Source organism: Dendrobium catenatum, unplaced genomic scaffold (genome assembly GCF_001605985.2).
Source record: "Dendrobium catenatum unplaced genomic scaffold, ASM160598v2 fragScaff_scaffold_1595, whole genome shotgun sequence".
NCBI classification, from domain to species: domain Eukaryota; kingdom Viridiplantae; phylum Streptophyta; class Magnoliopsida; order Asparagales; family Orchidaceae; genus Dendrobium; species Dendrobium catenatum.
The window spans coordinates 477,307-493,215 of NW_021320057.1; the positions used below are offsets into that span (position 1 = coordinate 477,307).

Genomic DNA, 15,909 nt, shown 5'->3' on the forward strand with positions numbered 1-15,909 from the left:
TTATATGTTTTTTGTATTTTTGGAGTTTTGTTAAACTAATATTTTGTGATTTTGTACTTTGAGACATGATTTTATTGCATCTACTTTCTTATTATCCACTATTTTCATATATTATTTAGATATTTTTATTGTAAGGTACAATATTGCTATTATTTTCCTGCTAAAATCCTTAATTTTTCATTTACGCAATTCTGTGTTCGTGAGGCTTACGCCTCAGACCGCCTCGAGGCGTAGTTACGCAATTTTAAACCTTGCATTGATCCCCTTAGGCTTATCAAGTGCATTAGTGATAGTTATGGCCAGACATCTACTACAACATGATATGCGTCTTTCGAAGCCCACACGTGACTTTAAAAGCCCAAATAATAATTTGACGTCATATTCAAGAAACCGTTCGACAAATTTAATCCAAAGACATTGACATACATATTTGCAAAAAAATCTGCTACTCATTGAGATCCATAAAAGGTTAGCATGCATCTCTTACTGAGATTTTTTTGTCCACTTTTAGACTAGTGCAACTACAAATGGTCAACATCTATTTTGCCAACTATTAGAATCAAGGACATCCTTTTTTTAAGCTTCAGTTTCAGCCCAACCAACACAAATGCACCGCCTATAAGGTCAAAAGGTTAAAAGTTCCCCTATTTTTGCATAATAATCTTGTGGTTTTCAAAATAGCAAATTTGTAGGGAAAAATTTTAAATTAACCCCCATATACTTCTCTAAAATTATGAATTAGCTCATAAAATATATAAAAAATATCCCTAACGCCCATTTAAAATATAAAATTTCTTTTACAAGATTCAAAATATTAGGAAAAATCCCCAAACATTTTATGGTGGTACACCAAAGACCTTGAGTTCATAAGAACAGCCCAACCTCTCCCAACTACAAAAATATTTAAAATACATAAAATAGTCATAAAATAGAATAGCACATGATCAGTAAAGCTCGTGGAAAAATGCAAATTATTCTCAATCAAATCCTTTGGTGTCTTGGGAGCACAGTTTATGCAAACGAAGAACCTAACATCTACCAAGTCAAGTACAAAGTGCCCACTAATTCAGTTGAAGTAATCATCCCACCAAGTACTAGTGCAGATCCCTTCAATCATAAGTGATCAGACAATGCAAATTAGATCATCTATTTGCTTTCACATATTCCAACAAATTATTGAAAAATCTCGCTTGATAAAAACCTAATACAATTAGCTTTGCCTAGAATTTGTGCCAAATTTTATTTTTTAGAAGACTTTTAAATGATAATTTAAAGTACTAAGTTTGCCACAAATCAAATTCATGTAGTTGGATTCTCAAAGAGACCCATCTAACCATCAACCATTTTTATTACAACCAAAGTAAAAACAATCCACAATATAGCCTATTGATGTTTTATTCTCAACTAAACTCCCACAACAGCCAAAGTATACCTAGATCAACTAATATTCAAGTGGAACCTACTCTAAATTTACCCCCAACATTTATCTAAAACTACCCACAATGAAACCGACTAATATTTTCAATCCTTAAATGCTTACAACTAAATTTCATTGACGTAAATAACAAATAGAATTCACCTAAAACCATTTTATTCAATGGAATTCACCAAAAATGAATTTCCAACTAGAACAACCTTTTATTCCAATAAAACCAATGTATATTTGTCCATAGTGAAGTATGTCATTGATCAACAAAGCCTATACATTTAAAAACCCTTAGTGTGTTAATATATGCCCAAACAAATACAACACACCTTTCTTCTCAATGATGGGCCCAATTAATATATGAGGCAATGAAAGACTCCAAATGAAGAGTTGTGGAAGTGTCAATTAGGATAGAGAATGATGCACATGAAGTGAAGTGAACACAACAAAAAGATGTAACCTGGCCATAAAAATACCAAGATTTATGTGATCCAACTTACACCAAGCCTACTACATCTGCAAGAGAAGAGAAAAGATTTGATCCGCTGAGAAAGAAATCACAATCATATTGTAAAAAATAAACAACACTTTTCCAATTCCAAAGTACACCCATGCATAAAAGAAATCCAAAAATCTTCACAAATAAGCTTAACTCACATAAGATTGCTAATCCTAAATGTGTGGCCTACCAAATCCTACTTATGGGCGTCAATACTTGACCCGACTCGAACATGACTCAAAAAATTTTGGGTTTGGATTTCATTTTCTGACCTATTTCTAAAATCAGGTCGAGTTCGTGTTGATCTGAAACCCTAAAATAGTCGTCTCGTGCTTATACCCGCATCTGCAGCGAGCCCTCCCACGCTCGCGTCCGCACTAGGACCCTCGCCCATACCACACCAATGCCCGGCCAGCACCTACACCCTTGCCCGCTCCGGCGCTAGCACAGGCCTTGCTTGCACGCATGAACTCTCTTTCGTGACCCATTCACCCACGTGTGCTCTCGCTCAATCATGCCCCTTCACCCACACTTGCTCACATCTCCTTTGCCTGCACGCGCTCGCCCCCCTTGCATGGCTATATTATGGATTAGTGGGTAGGGTCAAGTCAACCCGGTAACCCGAGGGGTTAGGTCTAGGCCTGAATTTCTAACCCATTCACAAAACTGAGTTAGGTTCAGGTAAGCTGAATTGAACCCAGATCAATTCCGGTTTCGACTAAAAACTTACTCAAATACCCATTTTGACACCTCTAATCCTATTTGTTGATATTCACAACTATTGACCACTATTAACAAAAACATCAAATGTTAGGTGTGTCAAGAGAGCCCAAACTTCTAAAGTCTTGACTTATTCCAACTGTTTACACATTGTACTACTTAGTTGAAGGATATCTTGCTATTGAGATTTGCAAACTTTAAAGGCAAGGGAGAACTGAGGTCTTGTGAGGCTTCCTAAATATATATGTCATTTCCGAATTGCATTTAAGAATATTTCTAAATCACATCAAACTAAAATTCACCTAAGAATTTTATATAATACTCAAATCACTAAAACAATTTGCAATCATGTAGCAAAATCTAATATGATCAATAGTTAATAAATTATTTTATATTTCCCTTCATTAAATTGATATAAACCCCATTAAGTAGTAAGCAAAAAAATCAACTAAATGCAATCCACTTTTTGGCATTGATATTTAGACAAACTAAATTATGTCAAATAATAACTTAAGGGAGCCATAAGACCCCCCCTATCTCAGCCTATTGATATCCAAATAGACATATTTCCTTCAAGATGATTAGTGCAATCAATGTCAAATCTTAATCAAGGGAATCATATACCATGCCCTATCTTGAACAGTACATATCTAAAAACAATCTATATGTCTTTCCCAATGATGGGTGCAATCAATGCAAATATGACTAAAAAACATACAAATATAATCATGTCCTTAACTCAATTCATAAACATAAAACTTGTCACTTTAAATCTAAGGACAAAAATTCAAAGGAGATTGTCATCCTCATGAACTCAATATATTATGAAAGCCAACACTCAATAAACCATGGATGATTAAAAGCTATGAGCGCCAATGAAGGAGAATTCTAAAACTATTAAGCTACAACTTATTCTCACAAAGAGTTGAAAGCACTACTAACTCATTATACTAAAGATAGAATAGGTACGGCAAACTTAAATATGTAAAAGACATTGACAAATGACAATCTTCATACTCAAATAGCCAAAGAGACAATAGAGTACAGGACACCCATTCGCAAGTCTAAGAACAAGACTGATTTTTGTAGCACCGATCAAAGAAGGTTTCATAACAATTCAATGAGCCTATAATTTGATTAAAGATGTTAACATAGTCTTCCCTCAATAGCAACATGTGTGCCTTCCTAGATAAAAGTCATGCCAATCATAATGAGCCTAACATATCTCACCACTACAACAAAAATAAAATTAATCCTCAAATGCCGAATGTGAGTTTAACCCACAAACCAATTTCACCAAAAGCCTCTAATCTAAATAGTAAAACTCAATCAACAAAATACTCAGATAATATAAAACCCATAAGGTTTATCAACTTCAAATATATAATGAAAAGGTAGATTTATGCTCAAATCATTTGAACCCAAAAAAAAAAAACAAAGAAAACAATGACATGTTGATACAACTCAGTAAAATTCAAATCAAGATAGTATGACAGTAAAGACATAGCACATGCCTCTAGTTAGATAGTTAATTTGAATGTAACAATAACATTATTTTAAAATGCCACCAAAGCTCATTTTGTTTTTCCAAACGGAAAGCATCTAAGATTTTGATTTCTTTTGATACATTTGATATGACACAAAACCCTTTCTAAACCTAATTTGGCCTAAAATTGCCTTATAAGGTATCCTTCAATGAAAAAACACATAATTGTAAATAAGGATCATTTAATAAAATTGGGTGAACTATATAATTAGTTAAATAGAACAGGGTCCAATTCAATGCGAGATGATAGAATAAAGGGATCTTAATTGATCTTGTAACCCCATTAAAGCTCGTTCGTGATCGTTTAACTAACTAAACAAACAAACTTGAAGTCTTGAACAACATTTTAAATACTCGATCCTTAAATAAACAAGCTTGAACACTAATGTGCTTGGTTCATTTATGTACACGAACAACATCATTTGAAACTCGTGACAAGCTCGACATTAAGCACGATAAGAAGCTCGATTCATTTTCGATTCAGAGCTCATGAATAAACTCGATAAAAACTCAATAATATTTAATTATAAAATTAATAAATATACATAATATAAATATTTTAAATTTATTATAACATAATGAATTTGTTCATGAACAAGAGACATTTTACATTTATCCATGTTTGCTAGATTATTTGTTTAAGATGTTCATGAACAAAATTTAAGATTTGTTTGTTCAATAAATTGTTTGCTAAATATGTTCACGAACATAGCCGTTAATATTTGTTTGTTTAAAGCTCGATAAGCACTAAATGAACAGAACTTGAACCGAACTTGAACAAGGTAATAATAAACGAACTCAAACACGAACAATCACATACTTGGCTCGGTTCATTTGCAGCCCTGCCCCCTGCCCCCCACCCCCCTAAAACTCCTTTAAGCCAAGGGACAAGAACCAAACTCCCAAATTTACAACAAGAAGAAGAACTAATAAGAGCATCACAATTAGTCTAAATCGAAACTTCTCTCCCTATGAAATAGAGAACTAATTATATGAGCATTCATCTATGAAAAATATTCAAAACAAGAACATAAAGTCTGGTGGGGATGAAAAGTAAACACCATAATGAGAAACAAGCAAGAAAGTAAAAGAAGAAGAAAAATAAAAGACACCAAGATTAACGTGAAAAAATCCAAAATAGGGAAAAAAAAAACACGGAGCCACACCACATTAAGAAACCCACTATGAAAATTGGGAGAAATAATTACATATCTATTTTCTCTCTCACTCTATCATTGCTTCTCTTCTTACATGCACCGTGCTCTATGTCTACCACACTAAAAATACAAGAGAAAGATAAGTAAAAAACCCCAAGAGACACAACCTTTCATAAAAACAAAAAAGAAAATATCCAATTTGTCTTGTAGCGGTGCGACACTAGTTTGGGGCGATCCGTTGCTCAAACCTCTATCTTGATCCGCTAAGGTGCTTTGCTATGTCGTTCAACGCCGAGAGCGCTCAGAAACACAGCGCCAAGGTGCTCGGGTACACAACACCTTCTTTGCACCCAAACCCAACATGGGCAAACCTCCCGCACCCCCTAACAAGCAAGACAAACTTCTGATCTGAGGCAACAGAACAACCCAATTGCTCAATACAATCAAGTTCCACGCATAGCTTTAGTTTATCAATTAATGATGTCTTCATCAGCATATCTGCAAGATTCTCGATCGAGTGTATCTTCTCCAAAGATACCGACCATCTTCCAGAAACGACCTGATGAAATGATACTAAAGTTGGATGTGCTTCATCCTAGCATGAAATGCAACATTCTTGGCTAGATGTATAGCACTCTGATAGAAAACAACCACCAAAATAAGGAAAGCTTGCATAAATTCATATAAAAACAGCAAGAATGAGAATATTTTGATGAAAAATTGTAGGGAAATACCGAAAACAGCACTTGATATTCAACAATAGTTGAGAAGAAACAATATGATACAATGAATTTTCAATTCAAGAGGAAGATTCCACTCTCCAAATCTCTAACCCAAGCTCCCAACTTAGAACCCCAAAAGCAAAAACAAGATATCTCAAATTTCAGCTCAGAATCAAGATAACCCTCACCCTAGCCAAAAGGAGAATACTTAAAGCACAATATAATTATTTAATGCTTAATCCCTAAACAGCCCTCCACATTTGAATTCCCCCCCCTAACCCAAGCTCCCATCAATAATTGGGCCCCACCCATGTGCTTCCTGCCTTCCCATTTCCACCCCCCCCCCTTAGGGGCCCGCATCCTACAGCAAAGAACCAGTTCAAATTGAGTGGTCGACCTAACACTCATGTTGTCACTATAAAATTTTTCATTCCTTTTCTCCTTGCCAAGTTATGTCAAGAAACTTTGCAATTAAATCATCTCCTTGCTAGCCCTAATGATAGCAATGTACTCTGCTTTTGCGGTTGAGAGCACAACAATCTTCTGTAACTTGGCAACCCAAGTGACTGCAATCTTTCCTAAAGTGAAGATATAACCTTTTGTGCTTCTCCAACCATCAAAATCTCCAACAAGAACAGAATCTACATAGCCCTATAGATTAATCCCTGCACCACCAAAGAAAAGAGTTTTATCGATTGATCCTCTCAAGTACTTGAGAATCCATTTAACCGCCTCCTAATGATTCATGAGTTACTCATAAATTTACTAGCAACTCCCATTGTATATACTATATTAGATCTTGTGTAGATCATAACATATATCAAACTTTCAACTGTTGAAGCATACGGAGTCTTCTTCAAGGAAGTGCAAACTGGCTTTGTCTAATTCATGTTAAATCTCTAAAGCACATTTTCAACATACTCTGCCTGAGAAAACTTCAATATACCTGCACTTCTATCTCTATTGATTCTCATACCAAGAATTTTCTTTGTTAGATCCAGATCTTTCATTTCAAACTCCTTTGATAATTGCTCCTTCGGACATTTATTTTCTTCGTATATAACCCTGCAACCAACAGGTTATCCACACACAAAAGCAGAATAATATAACAGCTATCAAAATATTTTAAAAAATAACAGTGGTCTGTCTGGCACTTCATGCACCCATTATTTGACAGAAACCTATCAAATCTCCTAAACTATTGTCTTGTGCCTACTTCAGTTTATATAAGCGCGCTCCTCCTGAGCCTACATACCATATCTTCAATACCTTTAACCACATATCTCTGAGGTTGCACCATATACAACTCTTCATCAAGGTCACCATGAAGAAATGTTGTCTTTACATCCATATGCTCAGTACAACTTTGATTATAGTCGTCTTCATCACCAAAAAGAAAATTTCAATGAAGTCCACTCCTTTCTTCTGTTGAAAACTTTTAACTACAAGCTAGCATTGTAGCGTTTGTTACCATCAGGTTCTTCTTTCAACTTGTAAACCCACTTGTTCTGCAGTGCTTTCTTGTCATTTGGTAGCTTTGTCAACTTCCAAATCTGATTCAACTCAAGTGAACGCATCTCATCATCCATGGCTTGCTCCCACTTCATTGAATCATTAACTTGAATTGCGTCATCATAGCACTCTGGTTCACAACTATATGTCAGCAATAAATAATACAAGGAGAGTACCTTAGTACTGGCTTTGAGATTCTGGTGGATCTCATTTCAGTAGCAGGAGTCTCCTCTATATGTTTAATCAGCTTTAACTTCTTAATCATCATCATCCTCAATTTTAAAATGTTTGGAAGAATCTTCAAGAGTCCCATTTCTTTTCTAATACATTTGATTTTCAATTAATTTAACATCTCTGCTCCTTATGACTTTCTGACTATGATGCACCGACACTTCTCCTCAAAGAGGCGTGCAGTGTCCGACACCGTGTCCGACACGACACTCGTCCGACACCGTGTCCGACACGCCGAAAACGTGTCCGTTTAAAAAAATATTAAAAACAAATTGGACACGCGTATCTTAAATATTTTATAATTTTTTTTAAAATATAATTTCTTATATTTGGTGAGATTTAAACTAAATTTCTTATTTCATATTCACAATACCAAATCAACGTCTGCATTTAATACCCATTCATCGAATATTCTCATTTTCATTTCTCTTTGGCAGTGAAGGTATTTTCATCTCCTCTCTTTTTGCACAATTACAAATCTTTCTCTTGTTGAACCAGAGTTGAAAATAATGATATTCAATGATGATGATAATATTGAAGGCCAAAAACAAACCTCTAAAGCTAATCCTAATAGTTCAAGCTTGAATGCTTGATGTTGTAGTAAGTGATTATTTGCTTATATTTTTGTGGTTGTACTAGATACTTTGTACTAAATATTTTATATTATAAGCTAGACAAATTATCATGTCATTCATTTATTATTGTTTGTCATTTTTAATATGATATTACATTAATATATATACACTACATAAAAAATGTATTGCCGTGTCCGCGCCGTACCCGTGTCCTATATTTTCAAAAAAACCGTGTCTCGTGTCCGTGTCGTGTCGTGTCCGTGTCGCCGTGTCCGTTCTGATTCTGATAATCCCATTTATAACCAAATTCTTCTGAGTCATATCTAATAAATGTACATCTCATAGATTTTGGATCATGCTGACTCCTCGAACGTACATCAACATGAACATAGGATGAACAACCAAAACATTTGAGATGGGATATACTAACCTCATTTCCACTTTAGGCTTCCTCAAGTAACCCGTCATACAGAGGAATTGAAGGACCACAATTGATCAGATAAATTGTAGTATTCATTGTCTTTGCTCACAACAGTTTGGGTAGATCAACATGTGATCTCATGCTCCTAGCACACTCAATGATAGTTTTATTCATGCGCTCTGCAACACCATGCTACTATAGTGTTCTTGGAACAGTAAACTCATGACTGATCCCATTAAAAGCATAATACTCCTTGAACTTCTTGTCACGATACTCACCACCATTATCTGGTTTGAAACACTTGAGCTTTAAACATGTTTCAAGCTCAACCATGCCCTTCCACTTCTTAAAAGCATCAAACACATCTGACTTGTTCTAAAAAGTACATCCATAACTTCTTATTGTGATCATCAATACATGTGACAAAATAGAAAGGTCCTCCTATAGAAGAATTGGAGCATGACCCCATACATCAGTATGCATTAATTCCAAATTCTTTGACTTGACCTTTGAACTAATATTTGAAAAGCTTGCCCCTTTTTTTTCCATATAGACAGTTTTCACAATAATCTAAATCTATAGATTTTTAGCCACAAAATTTTCCTCTAATAAGAAGTGAATGCATATCTTTCTTACTCATATGGCCAAGCCTTTGATGTCAAAGACCTCCATCAACATCTGAATCTACTACTCTAATAGAATATGCTCTTCTATTAACAACATATAAGGTACATTCAATACTGCCACGAGCTATTACAATAGTCCCTTTTATCACCATCCAAGTATCTCCTATGAATAATGTCACACAGCTTGAATTTGCAAACTGACTCAAAATCTAAACTCCTCTTCAAACAAGAAACGTGCCTAACATTTTTTAGTCTCCAAATTGACCCATCTGGCCTTCTAATATCAACATCTCCCTGTCCAACAATGTTGTCGGGCTCGTTATCCCCAAGATGCACTTTACCCAAATCACCTAGAGAATAGTTCTTGAATATATCCTTGTGACTTGCATAAAATGAAGCACCAAAATCTATCACCCAAGATTTAGAATTGTCCAGAGATAAAATCAGATAATCTAACCGAAACTCTTCTACATATACATTTGCAGAATGATTTTCTCCACCACTACCCTTCTTTCGAACTTTACAACCCTTCTTCAAGTGACCCTTCTTTCCATAGCTCCAGCACAATTTTTCCTCTAACTGAAGTAGACTTTCCTCTATTGGATTTAGATCTCCCTCTATTTGGATTTATCACTAAACTCATTCCTCTTACTTCAAAGTTCAAAGCAGAATTTAAAGTTCACCATTCGACCTCCAGTGAACCTCTTCATTAAGCAATAACCCCATAATGTGCTCAAAGTTCAGCTTTGAACTTTCTAAAGAGTTACTCACAGCAGTAACAAACCAAACTCAGCTTTCTAACAATGAAGTTAATAATAGCAATGCTCTCACATCATCAACAAAATTGATGCCAATTGAATACAATTGACTCATCACAGTGTTCAGGTAATTCAGGTATTATGTCATTGGGTTGTTGTCCAACATTTTCATATTAAATAACTTTTTCATCAAGAACACTTTATTTGAGGATGATGGCTTCCCATATATCTTAGTCAGTGCGGTTAAGAGATTAACTGAATTCTTCTCATTCATAATGTTGAATGCAACAGATGAGGAAAGTCAAAGTCGTATCAAACCTAATGTAGTCCGATCAAGAACCTCCCACAACACCATAATCATAGAATCCCGCTTTTTGGTGATTTCTTCCAATGGCAAATACAACTTCTTCTGATACAACAAATCTTCAGTTTGAATCCTCCATAATGCAAAGTTCGAGCTATTGAACTTCTCATTCTTGTATCTTGTTTTGTCCGCCATTACTACAACTCAAACTGAACAACCTAAATCTGATAACAATTGTTGGGGATGAGGAGGAATAAACAACATAATGATGAAACAAGCAAGAAAGTAAAAGCAACAAAAAAATAATGGACAACAGGATTTACCGGAAAAAAATTCTAAATAGGAAAAAAATCACAGAGCCACAACACACCAAGAAACCCACTATGAAAATTGGGAGAAATAATTACAGATCTCTCTTTTCTCTTGCTCTCTCATTGCTTCTCTTCTCACATGCACCGTTCTCTGTCTACCACACCAAAAATACAAGAGAAACACAAGCAAATAACCCCAAGGGACGCAACCCTTCAGAAAAACGAGAAAGAAAATCATCGTCTGTCTCGCAGTGGTGCGGCGCCAATTTGGGGTGCTAAAATGCTTGAACCTCTATCTTAATCCGCTTTGGCGTGGTATCTAGACCGCTGCGGTCTATGATGCACAGACACCTCTCCTCAAAAAGACGTGCAATGTCCGACACGACACATGTCCAACACACCTCAAACACATGTCGGACACACAAAAAACATGTCTAATTAAAGAACTATTAAATATAAAATGGACACTATGAATTTTTTTTAAAATACATTCTATTATTTTGAACATTTTATTTATTTAAATATGCAAAATAAATTTCTAATTTCCTATCAACAACACCAAATCAATTGCTCACACTCAACACATTTTTCATCGAATATTCTCATTTTCATTTCTCTTTAGCGATCGCGACTTTAGTTTCACAACAACGTCCGATGTCATCTCAACATCGACGTCTGAAGTTATTACAACATCGGTATTTCAAAACCATCTTAACATCAAAGTTTAACATTTTCTTAACATTGATGCTCGATGTTAACAATTTCTACACTCACAACTTGACAGTTCATCTTTGTCCGACATTATCTTAACATCGACAACATGTGCCTTCTTGACATCTATGTCCAATACTTACTGCATAACATCAATGTCTGACTCTCAATATCCCAATATTAATTATTTTAAACACAAATTTAGTTAAATGACTTATTATTTCTACATTATTTTTAATATTATACTTATTTAATTTTTACACATTATTTTTAAAATATAAAAATGATAATATCGTGTATAACTCGTGCCCATGTCCTATATTTTTAATAATTGACGTGTCTCATGCCCGTGTCATGTTGTATCCGTGTCGTCGTATCCATGTCGTCGTGTCCGTATTTGTGCATCATAGGTTGCGGTGCTCGACTCTTTAACATTCAACGCTGGGGCGCTCGAGTACACAGCATCAGGGCATTATATGAGAAAAAATTCTATCCTGAAACACCTGAACGCAAGCAGGGGGTAAGCCCCCTACACCCTCCAGCAAGGCAGCAAGTACATTATTTTTAATATTATACTTATTTAATTTTTTACACGTTACTTTTAAAATATAAAAAATGATAATATAGTGTATAACTCATGCCCATGTCCTATATTTTTAATAATTGACGTGTCTCGTGCCCGTGTCATGTTGTATCAGTGTCGTCGTATCCATGTCATCGTGTCCGTATTTGTGCATCATAGGTTGCAGTGCTCGACTCTTTAACATTCAACGCTGTGGCGCTCGAGTACACAGCATTAGGGCATTATATGAGAAAAAATTCTAGCTTGAAACACTTGAACGCAAGCAGAGGGTAAGCCCCCTACACCCTCCAGCAATTACAACAAACTTGAGGTTCGAGGAAACAAAACAACCCAATTCATTAGCACAATCAGATTCCTCACATAACAAAGTCCTCACTAAAGGTTGAAATCTTTTGATGGTGTTATATCACTTCTTTAATATTAGTCCAAAAAGTATTCATCTTTATATTTCTATAGAGATACTTTCAATTTCTTTTGCTATTCCAAATTGGTATTAGAATCCAAAATGATTTGTCAACAAAATTGCTCTATACAAGTCCATATGTGATATATTCACAATTTTATGAGGCGGGAAATAATTTAGACCTTGTTTGATGATTTGGGTGCGATGTCACTCATTAAAGATTGAACTTACGCTCATTGTTTATAATGCTTCATGCCCAATAATGACATGATGTTCCTTGTGAAGTAAGACGGGGATGATTCTTGCTTATGATGTAAATGACATTTTGTTACTTTTTTTATTGGCATAAAATCTACAATTGAATGTAACAAAAAATAACTCTATCCAAATTTATAAACGACTTAAATTCATTTTATTTAGAAGAGTTTTTAGCTCCAATTACAAGAACGTAACTAGATATTTCCTGTGACTCATTCATGCAAGTCATTAGCTGCAAGTGTTCCATCCTCCTTTGTAAGTTTTCTCTCTTGGAAACAATGGCATCTATCTCATCGATGAAAACAATGGAAGGAGCAGTTCGGTATGCCTTTTTGAAAAGGTCACGTATGCTTTCTTCAGATGCACCTTAGACACCAGACACCACTTCAGTAGCAGAAATTTTGTGGAATGACAAGACAGACTCATTGGCAATTGCATAAGCAAGCATTGTCTTCCCACACCCAGGCGGACCATGCAACAATATTCCACCCGTCGGTCTCACCCCAAGCCTTTTGTGCACGTCTAAATGGAAGAACGGTATAATCGGCTTCATCAAATCCACCAAAATCAAATTAATGCCTCCGACATCCTGAAACCTCGGTCTTTCTCTCCTTGTCATGTTACTCCTACAACTAGCGGGACTAGCTAACAACTGTAGAAGTCCACATATGCTTATCTGATTGGTTAGCTTGTAACTGTCAGAGTGCTCTTCGCTTCCTGGGAACGCCGCATTACATGGCGTTGCAATTCCCGGCGTTCCCAGGAAGCGAAGAGCACTCAGGCAGTTACAAGCTAGCCAATCAGATAAGCACGTGTGGACTTCTAGTCTTCTACAACTAGCTTGAACAGTACAAGGATCCACTAACCCTCTACAAACCTTTAGAATATGTTTGGCGGTTAATCACACCATCTAAAGCTCACCTAAGAAATGGTTCTATCAAATTCTAGCTTAGTCCTTCTAGGACGCTACGATATGTGCATCATATAAAACATGATGCATGATTAGATAGCAATCTTTTTAATCCAACCATGGAAAAAGAATTTTTTGAGGAGGTCACAATATCATGCATATTGTCAACTGGATGCAAAAAAAAAAAAATTCTTTTAAAAAGAGATATTTTCTTATAAGAAATGTTCAATTACTTTCTTGTATCTAGGAAGATTAACTCGCATTAATCTTGGCCTCCAACTTTACTGGTCAAGGGTACCAAACCTTGCAACCAAAAAAAAATCTATTATTAATTATCAATGCTAGATGAAGTCTAGCACTATCAACACTACCAACTGATTAATTCCATTATCTATGTTGCACGAATATAATGGTTCTTCATGATACGATCAATTCAATAATTTAGATGGGGTGAATCCTCTTTTTGTTTTTCATGCTTAATCAATTTATTTTAATTGGGTAAATCTTATGTTAAATATAATTCGAGTTGTGTATATGATTAACTCACAATATAATTATGCTACCCAAAAATATTATATTTAATTTATAATGTGTAGATTATTAACTTATTAGGAAGATAATGCTAAAAAACCCTTGTGTCAAGAAAGTTATATTTCCAAAACAACCCGATCAGACGAAAAAACACTCCGTGGATATTTACCAACCGATTGTCTATGGCATGATTGCTAGAAATAACCATAAGGCTTATCCGACCGAAATTCACCAGAAACAGCTTCTCTGGCTGATTTTGAGTTGTTAAAAACAAATTTCTACTTTACTGGCTTTTTGTTTTGATAGGAAATCGATAAGAAAAAGACCTTTTTTTGGGCAAGAAAAAGGTAATTTTTTAGACAAATACGTAATACACTCGCTATTTTCCTGTCGCAAAAAATAAAACGTCAAAGAACACGAAAGAAACAAAGTTTTTTAGCTTCAGCCAGATGACGATCGAGTTGCACCCGTAGAATAAAGAAGCTGAAACAGTCAAATATAAATAAGGTGGACTTAGTCTGCAGCAAAATAAAAATAAAGCTAAAGATAGGAACTTCCGAATCTTAAGGAATGAAAGAATATATAAATTATTTCTTCACCTACACAACTACAGAAAGAAAGTAGGTGGCTTTAGAAGCTAGCTCTCCGGAAGCAACATGAAGTAAAGATCGAAACCTTTACTTCGAAAAAGAGCAAAAAAATAACGTCAAAGTCACATAGATTTCATGTAGTTGTACATGAAACCCTTAGCAATTGTTTAACCACCAAGATCTGAAACTCGGATAAAATTTTGGAAGAGAAACATCAAATCCAACGCGTCTAATATTCCACGAACAAGACAAGATGCATTTTACCAAAACGGAAGCTGTGCTACTAGAAAGCTAGAGAAAACCTCTGGATAATACCAGATCCTAACATCGGCACTCCAGATTACCGCGTGAGCTTCCACTTTCCGGTTACTCAAATATTCAAAAAGCCACACAAAGCAGGAAAAAACGGAGGCAAGCGGCGAATATCTCTATCCTAAATATAATGTACGAGAAACTAAGCGAAACCAAAGGGAAACCCTCTTCACCTTCTAGATGAAACCTTCTGTCTCGAGCAAGTCCTCCTGTAGATTCTTCACTGCAGATCCGAGCAGGAGATCAGTTCAAGCTCCCCCGTACCACTACCAACCCTGAAACGAAGAAGACAAAAAGACAAGAAGACATCGTCCACTTACAATGCGGCTGTCACACGGCTTTCAATTGCCCGAAATCTGAGAAACCCTAGCAGAGAGAGGGAGGGGATGGAGGAGGGAGGGAGAGAGAAACCTGGCAAATGGCAATGGCGAGGAACGAGGAGACTTGAGGAGACTCGCAGCAGAAAAAGAAGCTAAGGGGGCACCTTTTTGTTGCAGTCTTTTAAGGAAATATAAAATTTTCTTTTTTTCTTTCGCTTTTTTTTTTCCTTCGTTAGGCAAATAATTATTTCTTCTGTTCCAATTTAGACATACAAAGACAAGTCGGCTGTATACTCTAAAAAATAATAATAATTTAAACCCTATTTTTATATTTAGCTAGAATGAATTTTATTTAATGAACAATAATTTTAAAAATATATATTCATATATAATATTTTTTTATATATTTTTATATTTAATATTTAAAAAGATTAAGAGTAAAATAATACATAATTTTTTAACAAAAGATAAATTCGATGATCC

The 15,909-nt window shown here is 35.3% G+C and overlaps 1 protein-coding gene across 1 annotated transcript in view; it reads right to left on the reverse strand.

Moving 5' to 3' along the window:
* Window positions 1-15,628, reverse strand: part of LOC110099987 (FT-interacting protein 3) — a 23,111-nt gene extending 7,483 nt beyond the window's left edge. The window contains exons 1-2 of the mRNA XM_020827337.2: window positions 15,518-15,628; window positions 15,280-15,381 (exon numbers count right to left, since the gene is read on the reverse strand). The gene's annotated coding sequence lies outside the window, so the exon portion shown is untranslated. The remainder of the gene's footprint in view (window positions 1-15,279; window positions 15,382-15,517) is intronic.
* Between the last annotated feature and the right edge of the window lie 281 nt (window positions 15,629-15,909).